Source organism: Eumetopias jubatus, unplaced genomic scaffold, assembly GCF_037043125.1.
Source record: "Eumetopias jubatus isolate StellerSeaLion01/CBP00866 unplaced genomic scaffold, mEumJub1_p1.0 scaffold_8, whole genome shotgun sequence".
NCBI classification, from domain to species: domain Eukaryota; kingdom Metazoa; phylum Chordata; class Mammalia; order Carnivora; family Otariidae; genus Eumetopias; species Eumetopias jubatus.
In genome coordinates this window covers 69,013,557-69,032,640 of record NW_028274814.1, presented here as the reverse complement: position 1 = coordinate 69,032,640, position 19,084 = coordinate 69,013,557, and the positions used below count along the sequence as shown (strand labels likewise).

Genomic DNA, 19,084 nt, shown 5'->3' with positions numbered 1-19,084 from the left:
GACAGCTTTGTAGCCTGACAGCTCCCTTCTCATTTCTTCACTCTGTTAGGGGAGGTGTTTGCTGTGCTACTGAGGGGGTGCAAATAAAACCTTCTCTGGTTATTACAAGGTGAGAATGAAAGAAAATACATTTAAAAGATAGCGGAAGAGACTAACATTAAATGTGCTCATACAAAAATCACTTGGCTCAGGGCTAGGAGAGTCAGCCAACAAGGGCTTTGGTGTGCACAGAAGACTAGACTAATCTGCCTCTGGTGATGGAGTTACAATGAATAGACACAGTCTCTGCTCCCCAAGGACTCATTATGAGGGTAGTAATCCTTAAATCTCGCTCTGTACCTGTCACCTAGAAGCCTTAAAATACAGATGCCTGGGGTCTACCCTGAGAAATTCTGCTTGAATTATTCTGATTCAACTGATTGAGGGTGGTTGCTGGATAGAGCACATATTTTTATTTTTATTTATTTTTTTTCCTAAAAGGCTTTATTACATGGAGGGGAAGGGGTTCAGTCCTTCTTGGCTGCGGCTTTCCTAATGGCGGCCAGGACATTGCTCAGCTCCTCTCTCTTCCTCTTGGCTCGGATGTGTGTCCCCACCCTTTTCTTGATGAACTTGAGGGCGCGCTTGTCCTTGGAGACCTTGAGCAGCTCGGTGGCCCGCCGCTCGTTGGAGGCGAAGCCGCACACCTCTCGGATCATGTCCCGCACAAACTAGGTGGGCTTGGTGAGGCGCCCGCGGCGGCGGCTGTGCCTCGGCTTGCTCACGTTCTTAGTCTCCTTGTGGCCCTTGTTAAGGCCCACGGCCATAGGGTAGCGCAGAGCCATGGCGGCTGCTCCTCAATGGCTCCCGCAAGAGCACATATTTTTAAAAGTCGTCCTCATGATTTTCAGGGTCAGCCAGGTTTAAGATTCATAGTTCTAATCACTGCTGGTTTTAGTCTTTTATGTGTTACCAAATCGAAAAAAAGTCACAGAATCTCCTTTTTTTTTTTTTTTTTTTTAAGGGGCTGGGGGGACGGGAGAGGGAGACAGAATCTTAAGCAGGCTCCACACACAGCTGGAGCTGGGGGCGGGGCGGGGTCTCACGACCCTGAGATCATGACCTGAGCCAAAATCGAGAGTCCCACTCTTAACCAACTGAGCCATAAAATCTCCTTTTTGACTCAGTGTCCCTATCTGTGAAACATGGATGATATCGGTAACCATTCATTCATTCATTCATTCATGTCATAAACACTGATGAAAGTCATATTCTGTGTTAGATGTTATAATAGGGTCAAAGAGAGAGATGAGTCACAGTATCCACTATAAAGGGGTTTAGAGTAAGAAAACTTTAAAACTGCAAACCTGAACAGTTTTGGAAACCAACTTTCTGTACAGAGCAGACAGGAACGCTGTGCTAATTGATTGATTAAATCAGTTCCTGCACCTGAGCTGCTGAAAGCTTCTGGCACATAATCCCATGATGGCGCTGACAAGTCTCCCTTTAATTTTATCTCCAAGCACACTACCCTGTCTGGCAATCCCACTAAATGTCCTATACTAGTGTATTTAGAGTCCCACTCACAGAGACTGTTATTTTATGCTTTTTCTTCTAAAACCTTCAACACCACCCCACACAATGTTCAGCTGTTGATGTGGCTTATTATTTCACACAGAAAAATAGAGGCAGAAAATAGAAGCAATTAAGAAGGGAATGCATTGTTTCCCAAGTACCAAATCTATCAATTTACCTGCATGCACTCTAATATGTTTTGCCTTTCTTCTTAAGGTTGTTCCTGCTCATACGTAAGCATAACAATTCTCGTGTTCTGAATCCACTGTGCTCTTAGCTATGGAAACAGTTTAGCTGTCTCCACACTCAGCCATATCATCAATTTATTCCTGTCAGGTCTTTCCCATCAACAAACCTGCATTAGTAGTACCTGAACAAAACTAAACAAGACTATCCTCCTAGGAACCTGCATCTTCCTCCAGCTATTCACCCCATCTCTCCACTCCTGTACTCGATAGAACTCCTTAAAACTGTCTGTCTGGGTTGTCTTTACTGTCTTTGCTCCCAATCTTTTATCCCCACCTGTCTAGAAACATCAAAGTCACAAGATAGTTATCAAGTCTCTGTTCTCGTCTAAGTCAGCCCCCAGATGGGATTTGACACAGGTGGCCACTCTTAGAAACAGTCTCCTCTTAGTGTGCCTGACACCATGTTGTCCTTGGCTATGCTGCTCTATGACTAATTGCTTGTTTCCAGTCTACTTTGCTGACATTTTAAATGATGAATCTCCCAGAGGTGAGTCCTAGTCTCCTTTTTGGTCTCTAACTGAACTCTCTCTTGTCATAGCTTCTGGTTCCATGACTTTAAATGCATTTCTTAGGGGATAACCCCTCAAGTGCATACATCTGCCTTTCTTTCTTTTTTTTTTAATATTTTATTTATTTATTTGAGAATGAGAGAGTGAGAGAGAGAGAGAGAGCCCAAGAGGGGGTAGGGTCAGAGGAAGAAGCACACTCCGTGATGAGCAGGGAGCCCGATGTGGGACTCGATCCCTGGACTCTGGCATCATGACCTGAGCCGAAAGCAGTCACTTAACCAACTGAGCCACACAGGCGCCCTACATCTACCTTTCTTATGCCTGGTGCTTTCTCCCCTCAAACCTGTTCTTGCTCCTCTTCAGTCTTTCCCCTTTTAGTTCATGGAATTAATTGGCCCTGCCCTTCAATTCCAAAACTAAATGCCACCCCTCAATTCCTTTTTTCCTAGGAATGAATCCTACCACATGAAATGGATTAGAAAGTTCTGTTAGCAGTGTCTTCCGGTTTGATTCTTTCAGTGTCACCTATGACTCCTTGGCTCAAGCCACTCTCATCTTTTTCTGGACACTGCACCAGCCTCCTAAATAGTTTCATGGCAACGACTTTTGCTTTTCTGTAAATTATTTTCCAGAGTTGCCAGAATGATTTTTTAAAAAATCACAGCTTATTAACTCACTTTAATGGCTTCAACTGCAATTTCAATATAATCTATCTCCTTTCAAACAAATCAATTTTTAAAAAGACATTTTGGAGAAAATTGAGGAAATGTGGATGAGCGCTTGAGAATATTAAAGGATTATGGTTAATTTTGTTAGGTGTTAGGAATTTTGGTTATGGAAGAGATTGACCTTATTTTTAGATAAATTTATGGGTGAAATAACATGATTTCAGGAACTTCCTTTAAAATGCTATAGTATCCCATCCCTGTAAAAAAGAAAGAAAAAAAGAAAAGATAAAGATGTGTGGCAAAATCATAATTGTTGATTCTGTTCACATGAAAGTATACTATATTCTCTACTTTTGTATGTTTGACAGTTTTCATAATATAAATTTAAAAAAAAGACAATGAAAATTTTTTCAGTTCTTTGTTATGGCCTTATATGGTTGAATATCTGCCTTCTTCGGTGATCTTGTATTCCATTCTCCCTTTTGTTTGTTCAGTCCTATCTGCCTTCTTTCTCTCCCTGAACACTTAAGCCTGTGCGCCTTCTAGTCCCTCTGCCTGATGTACTCTACACCGTGACTTATTTTGGTTTTACTGCCAGAGAGGTTTTCCCTGACCATTACCCCCCCACCTTCACATACTCTGTTTTTAAAAGTTATGCTACCTTGTTTACATGTTTATTGTTGGTTTTCTTCTATTAGAATTAAAGCTCCATGAGGGATCTAAAATAATGCATAGTGGGTACTTAACAAATACTTGTAAATGGATGAAGTGGACATTGTTGTTTACCTCATTTTAAAAATGAGGAAACTAGATGAACCATGAGAGACGATGGACTCTGAAAAACAAACTGAGGGTTCTGGAGGGGAGGAGGGTAGGAAGTTGGGTTAGCCTGGTGATGGGTATTAAAGAGGGCACATTCTGCGTGGAGCACTGGGTGTTATGCACAAACAATGAATCATGGAACACTACATCCAAAACTAATGATGTAATATATGGTGATTAACATAACAATAAAAAATTTTTAAAAATGAGGAAACTAAGGCTATAAAAATTACGTGATTTTCCTAATGTCACAGATATTAAAAGGCAGAACTGAGATGTGAACTCAAGTTTTTCTGACTTGGGAGCCTTTACACCTCTATTATATTACTTCCTGGTCGAATGGATTAAGGGCAAGGAGGGGGAAGGGGGCTGGGGAGCATAATCCCCCACTCTCAAATTTGAAAGAATTACATTTGTCCGTATATGCTTTGGGAGGAAATTCCATGATTTAATTATATTCTCAAAGGAGTTCTTGAGCCCCCCAGTTTTTACCATTGTTTCTTTGGGTGCTACCAGGGGACAACTTGCAACGTTAGATGCTCAATATATAGGAATTTTAAACTGTTTGCAGACTAAAGCATTATGTTATGCAGTCCTGAAGACCTGCACTTGTGAGCACTTAACTTTTTTTACATTTAATAACTTTCTTTTTTTTTTTAAAACAGGCTATTAGACATCCCTCTATGCCTTCATACTGGTCTCTGGGATTTCAACTGTGTCAATGGGGATATAATAGCACAGATGTGCTGAAAAAAAAAGTATGATATTCCTAAGTGTACCTTAAATGATATGGTGAGAATGGAGAGGAACAAGAAGATTAGAAAGTATAGTGATTATACTGTAACACACACAGATACACACATACACACAGGTCATGGAACTGGCATCATTTTTGTGTATTATTTTTTCAGTTTCCAATAAAAGAATCATTTTCATTCTCTTTTCTCACAGGAAATTTGTTTCACAATGAAATGTTTGCAGATGAGAGAGATTTTAAATTTTATAAAATAATGTTTCTATTTTCTTAATGTAATGATAGAACATGTCACTATATATTGTTTTTTTGTTTTTGCTTTTGTTTTTATGGAATAAATTTTTTATTACTCCACACATCAAAATTTCCAAAAGGTAAAGTGTTAAATGTAGAAAGTAAAGCCATAGTCTTTATTATTTGAACATGTCACCATATAATATAATTTGTATATGACTTAATGATGCTAGAGGCTTATGGACAAAGTTTTTTTTTAAGACTAGCTTATATCAAATCAAGAAATTTATTACCTAAATGACATAATTTAACAGGAATGTATAAAAAATATTTAAATATAAATATAATAGTAAAAAGTTCAGCAAGGGAAAGAGATTTGGTGTTGGGTCATTAAGTATTTGTAGAAAAGACAGGATGTAGAATCATAGACATTTTTTCCCCTTGAATCATTTCAAGACTTGATTTTTAAGAGGGGCAGTGAGTAAGAATTTACTGATTATAACACTTCATTCTATCGAACAGAAACTTGGGCCCCCATCCAATTAAATGCATTATCCTGGCTTTTTGTAACTATTGAGAGTAGAATCCAAATTTCTTGATTGCCCCATCCAGGGGTTTTTCCACCATTTCACAGCCTTCTCTCATATAAAAGGCAACAAACAAAAAAACATAGGGAAGGTTGTTTGCCAAAGTAGCATGGGTATTAGATTGATCTACTTATTGTACCTTTTCAAGTAAAGAAAATTAGAGATTTTAATTAGAAGCAACTGATCACGTTATTAAATTGCCGTTGCTTGGGTTGACATGTTGCAGCACTAACAATTGATGGAAATAGACAGTTCTTATACTTGTAACCGTACTTAATGGGTGGGAATATCTTAATATATGTAATATAAAACACTGTTTTTATGAATATTGGAGATTCTTATTTCAACAATTTTTGGAAAGTTTACATTATACCAGCAATTGGCAAGGTAAGCACCTTGAAGAAGAATCAGTGAAAATTTCCTTCTATGTTACAATTCATATGGCATCAGGGAACGGTATTACCTGAGCTCAGTTTTAAAAAAATATGTGCAGCTTCTCCAGCTATGTGGACTTCTGAGTATTTGGAGCATTGGCCTAGATAATATAACTTTTTAAGAAATCATTTAAGTCCCATAGAATTGGTGAGAAATTCAAAGGATATATTAATACATAGTGTAACATTCTGAAAAACACATTTTAATAATTATAACAAATTATAGATGTTAATTGAGATTTTATTGGAAAATTAGGTTTATATGGATAGAAGAACACATATATGTGAAGACATATATTTCTTAAGTGAAAGGAAATTCCTCACTTTTTTTCTTTTACATAATGGAAGTATCTTTAGTGATTTTGTTGATTTTCAAAGTAGTACAACATCATAAAAAATTATGCAATACTGATTTCTAAGAAGTAGAAAGTCACAGTCCTTCTTTATCTCCCAAATATAAATTTTATCATTTCATTGTATATTCTTCCAGATTTTTAAAAACATGTAGCTATCTTTCTACATCCATGGGAAATACAAAATACAAAATATTTCAAAAACTATAACAATGTTGGATATTTCTTCTATATTAATTCCTATCAAACTAACTTATCTTTTTGAATAGTTATGTTCCATTGTTCCCATGTGAGGAAATTAGTTTAACCAATCCCTAAGGATAAACATTTTCTTGTTTCTACTACCTTAATATTATAAACAATGCTGCAATAAACATGATAGAACATAGTGTTATATCTACTTGCCTCATTATTTCCATGTAAGTTTTTTTTTAAAGATTTTATTGATTTATTTGACAGAGAGAGACACAGCGAGAGAGGGAACACAAGCAGGGGGAGTGGGAGCGGGAGAAGCAGGCTTTCCGCTGAGCAGAGAGCTCAATGTGGGGCTCAATCCCAGGACCCTGGGATCATTGGTGAGAGGCAGACACTTAACTGACTGAGCCACCCAGGTGCCCCTCCATGTAAGTTTTTAAAATCAGATTATTACATCTAAAAATGCACATCTCAAATTTTTATACATATAATCCCGATGCCCTCAAAATGTTTGTACCTCTTACCAAATTGACTTCTCAATGCATTCACCAACACAAGGCAACCAAGAAGCTGAAAGGTATTTTCTTGTAGTGACAAGAAAATTTTGATAACAAGAAAAACAAGAAAACAACAAAAACTTCAGTTCTTTCGTTATGAGTGAGGTGTAGCATCTTTTTCTTTGCTACTTCTATTTCTCTGTGATGAAACCAGTATATATTGCTTGCCATTTTCTTACTGAAGAGTTTTTCTTTTTCTTTTTGAATTGTAAAATATGAATTCTTTTCTGTGTGTCATTCCAAATATGTTTCCTAGACTCTCTGTCTTTTAATCTATTTATTGTGTCTTTTACCAGCTAGTTTTAAGCTTTGTTTGTAATCAAATCTTCTTTATTTTTTCTTCGTGGTTTCTATCTCTGGTGTGTTTCAAAAGCCTTTTTAAACTGAAATTTCTAAGAAGAGATCTCTATATATTCTTAAAGAATTTTAAAGTTTTTAAAACATTTAAATCATGAATGTGTCTGCTTTAGTTTTGTGTATGCTGTCAGATAGGAATTTCATTGCTGGGATTCATGTCCCTGCATGCAAAATACTTATATTCCATCCCAGTTACTCCAAAAGTAACACATTCCAGCATCAACTTTGAAGTCTAAAGTCCAAAGTCTTATCTAAATATCATACAAATCAGGTATGGGTGAAACTCAAGGTATGATTCATCCTGAGACAAAACTCCTCTCCAGCTGTGAACCTGTGAAGCCAGACAAGTATGTGCTTCTGAAATTTGGTAGTAGGACAAACATTGGAGAGAGAGATGATCCCATTCCAAAAGGGAGAAATTGGAAGGAAGAAGGGTTGGGTCCCATGTAAGTCCAGCACCTAACAAGACAAATCTCATTAGCTCCTAAGGCAGGAGAATAATATTCTTTGCTTAGGTGCTTTGCCCTCCAGGCCCACTGGGTTAGCAATGTCACCCCCACTGTTTGGCAGGTGACTCTCCTTTTGGTTCAGCGTGGCACTGCTTACACAGTTCTCGGTGGTGGCCACCTCCTCCACTATGTGCCTCTCTTCCAGGGCACCACTCACACTTCTACTCTGCAGGAGTCTTGATGACAGGGCTCTGCTGGATGGTGGTCCTGCTCTTTGAAACCAAGATGGAAGCCGCCTTGCCCCCCCCCCCACCACCACCCAGGCCTATGCCTACTGGGCCTGTGCTAGAAGTGGTAGCAGTGATGATCTCTGAGTCGCCTTTGGGGTCCTTCTTTCCTTTTCTTGAACAATAGCACAGTTAGCAGCTGAATAGCTTTATGGGCCTGTCTTGTAGAATCTAAGAGGTCTGCCAGACTTTCTTTATTCCATCCTACATTCTCTGTCTGCTTTAGTTCAAACTGGCAGTGTCTTTGCTGGTATAGTCCCATCTCTATTCCTGGTCTGCTTAAATGGCTGAGCCACACTCATAGTCTCCTTATTAAATGATTGCTCAGCCATACCCTTAATGTTCTCTTCAGAACAAACTTTCTCATTTTTTGCAAATGGACAGACTGAGAATTTTCCAAATATCTAAGTTCTGGTTGCTTCTTTAATTCATTTCTCTCTTCTTATATTTTACCATGAGTAGTCAGAAGGAACCACGCCATCCCTTCAACACTTTACTTAGAAATGTCCTCAGCCAAAAATTCGGTTTCATCACTCACAAGTTCCACCTTCCACAAAACACTAGAACACAGATCAGTCAAGTTCTTTGCCACTTTATAACAAGGATTGCCTTTTCTCCGTTGCCTGATAACATGTTCCTCATTTCCATCTGAAATCTCATCAGAATGGCCTTCACTGTCCATATTTCCATGAACATTCTGTTCACCATTATTTAGGTATTCTCTAAGAACATGGAAACTTTCTCTCCAGCTCTCTTTTCTTTCTGAGCTCTCACCAGAATCACCTTTAGTAGTCTCTTTACAACCATCTTGGCTTTTTTGAGCATGCACCTCAAGACTCTTCCAGCCTCTACCCATTACCCAGTTTCAAAGTCAGTTCCACATTTTTAGGTATTTGTTTCAGCAGCACCCCACTTCTTGGTACCAATTACTGTATTAGTCTTCACAGGCTGCAGTAACAAAATGCCATAGATTGGATGGCTTAAACAACAAAAAATTATTTTTTTAAAGTTTTTTTTAATATTTTATTTATTTATTCATGAGAGACAGAGGGAGAGAGAGAGGGAGAGAGAGAGAGAGAGAAGCAGAGGGAGAAGCAGGCTCCCAAGGAGCAGGGAGCCCGATGCGGGACTCGATCCCAGGACCCTGGGATCATGACCTGAGCCCAAGGCAGATGCTTAACCATCTGAGCCACCCAGATGCCCTTTTTAAAAAGATTTTATTTATTTATTTGAGAGGGAGAGAATGAGAGATAGAGAGCATGAGAGGGAGGACGGTCAGAGGGAGAAGCTGACTCCCTGCCGAGCAGGGAGCCCAATGTGGGACTCGATCCTGGGACTCCAGGATCATGACCTGAGCCGAAGGCAGTCGCTTAACCAACTGAGCCACCCAGGCGCCCCCCAAAAATTATTTCTTATAGTTTGGGAGGCTGGAAGTTTGTGGTCAAGGTCCAGCATGGTTAGGTGAGGACTGTCTTCCAAGTTGCAGACTTCTAGTTGTATCCTCACATGGAAGAAAGAGATTTAGCTGGCTCTCTGGCCTCTTTGTATAAGGGCTCTAATCCCGTTCAGGAGGGCTCCCATCCGTATGACCCCTTCCAAAGGCCCCCCTCCTGGTACCATCACCGATAGGGGTTTGGATTCCAACACCTATATTTTGAGGAGACACAAGCGTTCAGACCAATACAGTGGGGTAGGATATTTGGGAACTTAAATGAGTTTGGAGTTTAAATCGGGTGCTTTAAGAAAAGTTACAAAACATTACAACAACTAGAGTTTTAGGTGTAAAAGTGTCAATGGGGTCATGCACAAAGGGACCATGAAACTCAAGTTTCTTTAGGTGCCAGATAAATCTACCTCTGGGCTGATATGAAAGAGAGAGACCAGTTAAGAAGCAATTGTGACAATCCAGGTAAGAGACAATGGTCATGTAGCCTGGGATTGTGGCAATACAGCGAATAAGGCATGGTCACGTTATGCATATATTCTGAAGATCAAGTTGACAGGACTGGTTGACAGATTAGATGTGAGCTATAAGGGAAAGATTAAGAAATTAAAAAAATTTAATCCAAGATTTCTAATGGTCATTCCCTCTCTGTTTTGTTGTTTCAACCAGCTTGAAAATACTATGAAGTAAGTTATTTATTTATGGACACCATCATATGCTATAAACATACTTCGTGTAAAAAAAAAAAAGAATGATCATGTCCACAGCCATTGGAAGATTGGAATTTGCGCTTGCAAAACAGAAATAGGTGGTATCTATTTTTGTTCTATGGCATCTGGACGTCTGTGAAGCTGTTGCTGATTTACCACTGTATACTCTTTGAGACCGAGGACACCATCTTGTTTGTTGCTAGGCCTCACAGAGCTCCTAGTTTACCATCTCACACGTTGTGGTACTCAAAATTTTGAATGAATGAATGATCTTGATGTGTTTTGTTCCCCCATTGGAAAGTAAGAAAACTATGCCCATTATTACTCATACGGTTCCCATTTTTATGTAAGGACATGAACGAACTAGCCAGTTTTGGGAAACAGTCCAGCAGCCAGGATGTGAAGAGAATAAACTACCTACCCTGTGTGCGTGACAAGTACACCGAAAATGCAAACGATTTTGAAACATTTTTACATCTCATGGGGGAAAAGTCTCTTTAATGCTAGCAGTTTGTCTTAGGAAAGTATACATTTCCTTTCATAACTCAACAATCTGGGACTAAATCAGAAAACTCAGAACGTATACATGTACCTGCTATACTTTGGTGGTAAGGTTTGGGAATGTTTGTGAGTTGTGCTCTCACTTGTCTAGGGAGGATGCAGATACTCTCTGTCCTGACTATCCTTATGAGGAGGCAGGGAGCTGGATTTGTTGGTCTAGTGTTGCAGCTGGATGACTGAGTTCTTTCCTTCGGTTACAAGGTTTGTTCAACTTAATAGTTTCCACAGTTTTGGCTATTCCTGTAACTAATCATGTACGATTGAAAATGCTATGAGATGAAAAAGTTGTGAAGATTTAATTGAGAAATCGAGGTTTGCAGGCAGACGAAGATAAACTTGGCTTATCCTTGACTGCAGACTTCTAGTTTGAGTGATCATAGCACTTCATTTACATTTCCTTTGAAATTAAAGCCATTTGCATGTGCAGTGATTCAGTTCCCAGTGAAATTGGAATGAAGGCAAAAAAGCAAAACTGAGATAAAACCCACTTTTCAAGATCTAAAAACCTTAGAGTCTCACTCACCTTCCTTGAATCCTCGAGATACTGATCTCCTTCCACATGGTACTTGCTGGGCAGAAGAACTGGTGTGCAGAAGTTACTCCCTCCTCATTATTCTGTGAAATATCTAAATGAAAAGATCAAGGAGGCAGCAAGATGTATAAAATGGAGAGAAGCAATCTGGGTTTGAGATTTTAAAAACCCCTGGGAATTATATGCATACAAATGATGCTTAAACCCACAGGGAGGGATGAGACAAGGTATTGAGACTGAAAGAGGGTAAAAAAATGAACTTGACAAATGGGCCCTCCAACCCTAAATCCTGACTGAATCCACTCACAATATTTAGCATTGTATAGAAGAAAAGATTCAGCTAAGAAAACCAAATGGAAACAATTGGATAAGCAGGAAGGAGTGATGTCTTGTGTCCCAGCTGAGGAGACTGTTTTAAGAAGAGTGACATGGTCAGTTCCATCAGATGCTGCCCCAAGTCAGATAAGATGAGTGTGTCCAGAGTTCAGCAATATGGAGACTGACAATACCAAGAGCATTCATTCCCGGGGGGGAGTGGGAATGGGCATCACACTAAACTCAGTGAAAGAGTGAAAGGGAAATGAGGGAGTAGAGACAGAGTGTTAAGAGATCTTTGGCAGGTTTGGCTGAAGCAGTAGAGAAATTGGAAGGAGTAGAGAAATGGTGCTGTAGCTGAGAAGAATGTGAGTATAGGAGGGTATTGTTTTATTGTCTTTGTTTTTTTAAGAAATGAGAGATACGAGAGTGTGTTCGTTTGCTGTTAGGAAATGAGCCGGAAGACTGGACAAGATGGCTAATGCAAAAGGCAGTAATCCAAGGGTTGAAGTCATTGAGACGAAAGGCTAGGATAGCATTAATGGGGAAGGGATGGGCTTTAAAAGAGCAGGGACATCTTACTGTTGCTGAGGAAGAAGAACCTACGAACAGATACGCACAGATTTATGGGTTAGGTGGTGGGAGGCTGAAGATCTGCCTGTAAGAAAAACTTCTATTTTAATGATTTGTTCATCAGTAGGAGTGATAGGGGAAATGGGATTGAAGGTGGGGAGCAGGAACTTGGAAGAGAGAGAAGGTACGCCACAGGCATTTCAGACAGTGGCAAAGTGAATTTATGACAGGAGCATGGTGGGAGTCCCAGGCAGTCCTGAGAATTCATTTGTGGTTCGTGTTCTTGAAGCAAAGGATGAGGAAGAAGAGGGAGAATGAAAAGATCAGGCAGTCAGTGGACTCACACACAGTAATTCCAGCAACAAGACGCCTGTGTCCCCCTCTGCCCAGGTGTGTGAGCACTTGCCCAGGAGGGCAGCTCTCTGGAGGACAAGCAATGGTGCAAAGCGTGAGCCTGGGCTGTAGTGTCACGCTGGCTCCAAATCCTGGCTCAGGCCCTTTCCAGGCCTGTGAACCTTCCTTTGACTGGAAAATGGGGATATGAATACCAATATTTTATGTTAAAGACTCAAATATTATATGTTAAGCAGGTGAGTGACCTACAGAAGGTGTGCCAAAGAGGGCCCCTCTTGTATCTATTACAAACAACTCGGGAGGGCTTCAACTTAACTCCAAACGCTTTGCCAAATACTACAAATAAGCAATCGATAGAGGTGATGACTATTATGACAACAATTTTCCATCCTCTTCCTCGCCCCAGGGTATGAAGCCAGAATTAGTTAAAAGAGTCCCCATTTTTACCGTGACAGGGATCATTCTTTCATGACAGGTACCTAATGCTTACCTATCTAATTCCCGGTTTATATCCTTTTAAAGAACAAGTTTATCACTGTGTGGAACTTAAAAAAAAGGAAAGAGTGTGAATCCGAGAAGAAAGAAACTGTTCATACCAATGTGGGACCTGCAAGAAAGAAACAAGGCCAGTTAAGCTCTCAGCTGCAGTCTTTCTTAAAAATAGATGACTGTAAAAAGTACTGAAAAGAAATCGGTTTGCAGTCAGGGCTAATGTTACCAAGACACAGCCTAAAGACTAACGACCCCACGTGGCATCAGATGAATATTCTTGTTCCCGGTGTTATTTTTAACCAATAATAAATTTCTTTTTATCTACTTCCAATTCAACCATGTAAGGTTTTACCATTTTTTCTTTTGTAACCTCTTTGATTGGTAACTGTTTCTGATTGTATAAAGTTACACTTTTGAGATAATTGGGAGTTATATTCTGGTTAAAGTACAGGAGTCCTATAATTACCCACTGTATTTCGGTGGGTAATTATCTACATTTGTTACATTTTTTTTTCCTTGTGGCTGAGAAGACTGGCTCTATTATAATATAGTTGGTGCTTAAAATGTTCTCTTAGGAGTGAAAGAATATGATCAGGCTGCTGCCTTCATCGGCAGGGGATAAGAAAATTATTACACGATGTCTAGCTTCCTGTTACTGTTTTACATGTGCTACAGGTGGCTTTCACATGAGCAGAGCTAAGGATGTCGTGGCTGAGGTAAGGTAGTTCAGGGTGCTTTATATCATCAAAAAGTCACTAAAAGTTTCATTAGACTTATTCTCAAGTGTGCAGATTTGGAAATTAAATGGCAAGAGGCTCTACATCACTTTAGGAACATGTTCTCTTCAAAATAATAACAGGTAGGGGGAAAAGTTTGTGGTAGAAACAGAAATGCTTTAAATGGACATGATTCTCTCCCTCCCTCCCATCTTCTTTCCAGGGAGACCAAAGCCTTTCAGTATTTGTGATCTTATGTATGTGCAATAAATCATAAAGACCGCTTTAAAATGATATTAACATCTCAATTTTGAAGAACCCCAAGAGAGGCAAACATTTCAAGACAGCAGAACCTGGATTAGAACTGGATTTCCGTATGCCTCAGACTCCCTCCGTCCTTGTTGCCATGTTGAACAAAATGCATTTTAGAAAGTCGTAAAAGCTAAAATTAATGATTCTAGGGGAAAAATCCAAGACGCTACAGAAAAAAATAAGGGTACGGCAACTCAGAGAGTGGATCCCTACAAAGGAACCCCATTAAAGCTGCTGTAGAAAGAACTGAGCAGACTTGTTTTGAGTTCAGCCTTTGCGATGCCTACTGGATGCAGATGAGGATTTTGGAAAGCCAACCCTCTTGTTCCCCTTTTAGGAACCTCTCCATGCCTCATGCTGTCCTAGCAGCACCACTGTTGGAGCCATATTCCCTGCAGCCACACATTCCTGTCCACCCCTTCCACTGCAAAAGTCAGAGAGGGTCTGTTGAAAGACAAGTGTTTGACCAGGTGTTGCAATTGCACCTCAGGGCTGCATGACTTTCACTGTGTAACCCATCCTTTCCACCCTGGTCCTTTCACAGTCTCCCCCACGTTATAGGTTTTTATACCCATACTACTTTGGGGAACTCTTAAGAATGTATGATAAGAAAGGCCTTCATATTTTAGGACCATATGTTTTAGTAGGATGCTAATAGTATGGTTAAGATTACAGAGAATATGGGTTAGTCCACGTATAATCGAAACCATACACTGATTCATGTATCCCAGGTGTCTAACACGGCGATAGAGTCAGGGAGTGGGGAGTTATTTTGAAGAGTAGCTGCATCTCAACTTCAAAAAAAGTACAGCAGTAGGAGGGACTGGACATACACTAAAAAGTAGTAAAATATAAGGCAATAGGATTATGTACCAGAGGAATAGTACATATTTGTATGTTTAGCTAACGGTTTTGAAAGAAGTTGTACTAAATGTGAAGATATTTCTTTTTATTTGAGATGAGTGCCCCCCAACTCAGAGAGATGGCAATCATAAGTTACCTCTCAATTGCCCTATAATTGATACCATCCCTTTAGCAGGAATACTTAGAACTCTAGCCGTGTGGATTGGTTTTCTGTTGCTGGCATAAGGAGCCACCACAAATTTAGTGGCCAAAAAACAATGCGAATTTATTAACTTACAGCTCTGTAGGTTAGAAATCTGATATGGGGCTCACTGGGTTAAAACCAAGGTGTTGGCAGAGATATGTTCCTTTCTAGAAGCTCTAAGGCAGTGTCTCTACCTTCCAGCTTCTAGGTGCTTGCTTCTTCCTATTCCTTGGCTCAGGGTCCCTTTCCTCCATCTTCAAGGCCAGCAGTGTTGCATTTTTCTCTGACCCTCCTTCCATTTTCGAATCTTTCGGAACACAGATTTAAGGAGTCATGTCATTAGATTGGATCCACCTAGATAATCCAGGCCAATATTCCCATGTGAAGCTCCTTAACCTTAATTACATCCGCAAAGTCCCTTTTGAAATGTAAGACCACATATTCCAAAGTATACTGGAGGGTTAGGAAAAGGACAATTTTGGGGAACCATTGTTCTGTCCGCCACTTCATGAGCCCAAGCTTTTTTACTGTCTAGCCTTCTTTTGCTAATATTAGATTCAGTTGACTTTCTCCCTATCTTGGTACTCAACTGTACACAAATCTCTTCTCAATCATATTATCACACTTCTTGGGCTTGATCATTTTTACAAAACCCCTCCTCTGTCTTTTCTTACCAAGCCTGATAACTTTTGTACTTGTCAAATTCTCTGGGTTTCATGAGATTCCATCCTAATTTAAGTCATGGATATACAGGAAAGATTACATTACTTTATTGCCTTTAAAACAAATCAGATGTTTCTTAGCCTCCATCTTAACCTGCCCCGGTAGGAAAAAATCTTTCTCAGTCATTACTGGACTACTCTCCTCTCTACTTTCAGTGTTATGGAAAGATCCTAGTGGTCTTAGGCAGAGAAAAACTTTTTGAGGAAGATCTTTTTGCCTTTGGCAGCTGCTAAGATACAAGCCCAGTTGTCCAAGCCTGGTGTCCGTGAGAGGTCTGCTGCTTCTGTTGTTGCTCTGCGTGTACCTGGGAAGTCTTGGCAGAACTTGAGAACGTTGGATTCTACAGATCCGAATAGCCTCCTGAGGTGCTTCCCACGCCCACGTCCCTTCAAACATCTTTCTCTCCTCTAGGGCACTGTTAGAGGGAGGACCAAAAGTAGAACACCAAGGCTCTGTCCCTTCCTACCATTTTGAAAAATTAATACCTCCTAATATGCAGATACCATTTTTTCTTGCCCCTTCACATAATTTCCTTTCATTTCTGGAGGCAAAACTTGGAAGTAAATTTGTCTCCTGCGAACTACTGCTTTTCAGAAAGCTTTTAAAACATCTGTTGAAATAAATGGCACCATCTTGAAACAATAGGGAGAAAAATATTGCTAACATAAAACATGATAACTTGATTGGTGGTTCCCCCGTGCTGCACTTTACTTGATAGTACCGACCTCGGTCTTTCGGGCTGATCTCATTAGTTCTTCAGCTAGATGTACACAGCAGCTTCACCCCAAGTTGCAACAAATACCTGACATTAGATTCTATAATTGTCAGTTAAACAAATAGACATATAGTCCTAGGAGGAAGTTGAGACTAGACTTAAAATGTCTAAACTGTACGAGGAGAACATGTAAAATAGGAAATATTCTGATTTTATATGAAACAATAACAATTAGTAGTAATTTTTATACTTATTATTGTAAATATTTCTCATAAATCTTAGTAATAATATTTATCATTAATACAATAATTAAAATGTTAATTAATAAAAATATTAAAACTTATTATTTATATTATTTCATTTAATTCTCACAACGTACCAATGAAATGAGAATTACTGTTAATTAAAAAATCTGTTAAACATCTCCATGGTGTCACATAGTGTTCTAAGGTGTAGTAACGACCTTTGGACAATGAAATAAGGAGAAGGCTTTCTTTCATAAGGTTTATTAAAAAATGTATTATTCCCATCTTCCAGATGAAGAAACTGAGACTCAGCATAGTGAAGGACCTTACTCAAGGTCGTGGGGTAAGTAAGTAGCTGTGCCATTATTTGAGCCCAGGTCGATTTGTTTCCAGCTCTGGGCTACTTTACTACCACTCTATGCTTCTTCATGGTGAAAAGGCATGCATCAGAACATTTCTACCTGGAGGTCCAGTGTGTGCAGGATTGTCATGTAGCAGGAAGCGTTTAGGTTTGAAGCTGGCCCTAGAAACTGGGCTTTCATCTTTGGCGTTTGACAGAATTTGGTGCAAGCAGGCAGACAGGTACACACACCCACGTCGGTCTTGCTCACTTCTGTAATCTCTTGTCAGTTGGAAAACCTCTCAAATTTATTGTCATTTTTCTCAAATAATGCAGAAGGTTATAGCGCAGGACAAAAAGGCAAATCCTTTTCATAATTCCCTTTACAGTAACTGTTGTCAAGTCAATATTCCATACAGCCCAAGGTCTGGGAAAAAATAAATTTTCAATTGAAGGCAAATTGTTTCCAAACTTAAATAAAATGATAAAAGTTGCTACTTTAAAGAAAAACTCTCCTTTTTACAAGCACTTTGAAGAGTCTATCTTTAGAGAGTATATCTTTTAATAACTATTCTGAGTTATTCTCTTTTCAAATTTTAGACTTTATGCAGCAATTTTTTTTTTTTTTTTTTTTTTTTTACTGATCTCACTTAAGCTATGTGATCCAAATACATTTCAAAGATGAGTATTGTTTTGTCACTTGGTATGATATGACACAAAGATATATTTGGGGGGTCCCTACAGGGTGCAAGGTACTACTGATTATTTACATCTCTGTCACCTCTGAAAGAAACGGATAAAGTTTCAGTTATACAAGAAGAATAAGTTCTGGAGATCTCTTGTGCATCATATTGCCTATAGTTAACAATATTGTATTGTGAACTTAAAATTTTTTCAAGAGGATAAATCTCATGTTAAGTGTTCTTACCACAAAAATTTTAAAAAAGGACATGAGGAACTTTTGGCAGGGATGGATATGTGTGATTTTGGTGATGATTTCAGGGGTATATGCATATGTCCAAAGTCACCAAATTGCATGCATTAAATATGTGTGGATTTGGGTATATCAGCTGCACCTCAATAAAGCTGTTTGAAAAAATGGGAAAATGGAAGAGGGTGGGCTAGTACTTCCTGTGAATACCTTTTAGAAAACAAAGGTTAATTTCATTTCCTCTCTACGAAACTCAACATTCACTCTGTTTTATTTGTTTCAACACTGAGTTAATTCGGAGGGAAGAATCCCTTCCTGTTCTGATCTTTCCTTTCCAAAAGCTCAGATTTCTGCCATCAAGTGAGACTTACCCCTTCTGTGCATGAGCCAAGGCAAAGCCTTACAGCAGGTAGAGAATGTTAGTGGTAATAAACAGCAAAGGAAAGGGAATTCAGTCTTATGCCATTATCTTCGAAAGTGGCAAAGGATGTTCTAGCTGAGATTGCCTAGGAAAAAGAACCCGAGGCAAAACTTACCTGGTGAAGGTGTTGTTTGGGGATGGGGGGGGGGAAGCAATCTCAAGGCAAGAACGGTAAGGAGAAACAAATGAGGCAGGGAAGGAAGGAAAGCCAATACAGAGTGGCATTTTACTGAATTGGCCAGCGCTTCACAAGAAAATACAACCGGTTCCTCGGTCATCTTAATTTTTGTCAATCTGGTGAGTGAATTATCAGTTCATTACGTATTTTATTTGTGTATCTCTGATTAAAAACAAGATGAAGCATTTTTCCTCTTCTTTGGCTTTTCAAGGTGTATTGATCTGTTCAATGTTTTTTTCCCATTTTTCTCTTGGGCCATTAGCTTTATAGTACTGATTTTTCAGTTATATGTGTTACAAATAGATCTACAAATTTCTGACCTATCTTTTCACTGTCTTTTTAGTATCTTTTATTGAACACAAGTTCCTAACTAAACTATTGTCAAATTTACCAATAATTTTCTTTATCAATTTATAACTAAAGAAATACTTTTGAACATGAAATCATAAACACACACTGTTTTAAA

The 19,084-nt window shown here is 39.1% G+C and overlaps 1 pseudogene; it reads right to left on the bottom strand.

Annotated features, from left to right (window-relative positions):
• Positions 1-499: 499 nt before the first annotated feature.
• On the bottom strand, positions 500-844 carry LOC114216650 (large ribosomal subunit protein eL36 pseudogene; annotated as a pseudogene).
• Between the last annotated feature and the right edge of the window lie 18,240 nt (positions 845-19,084).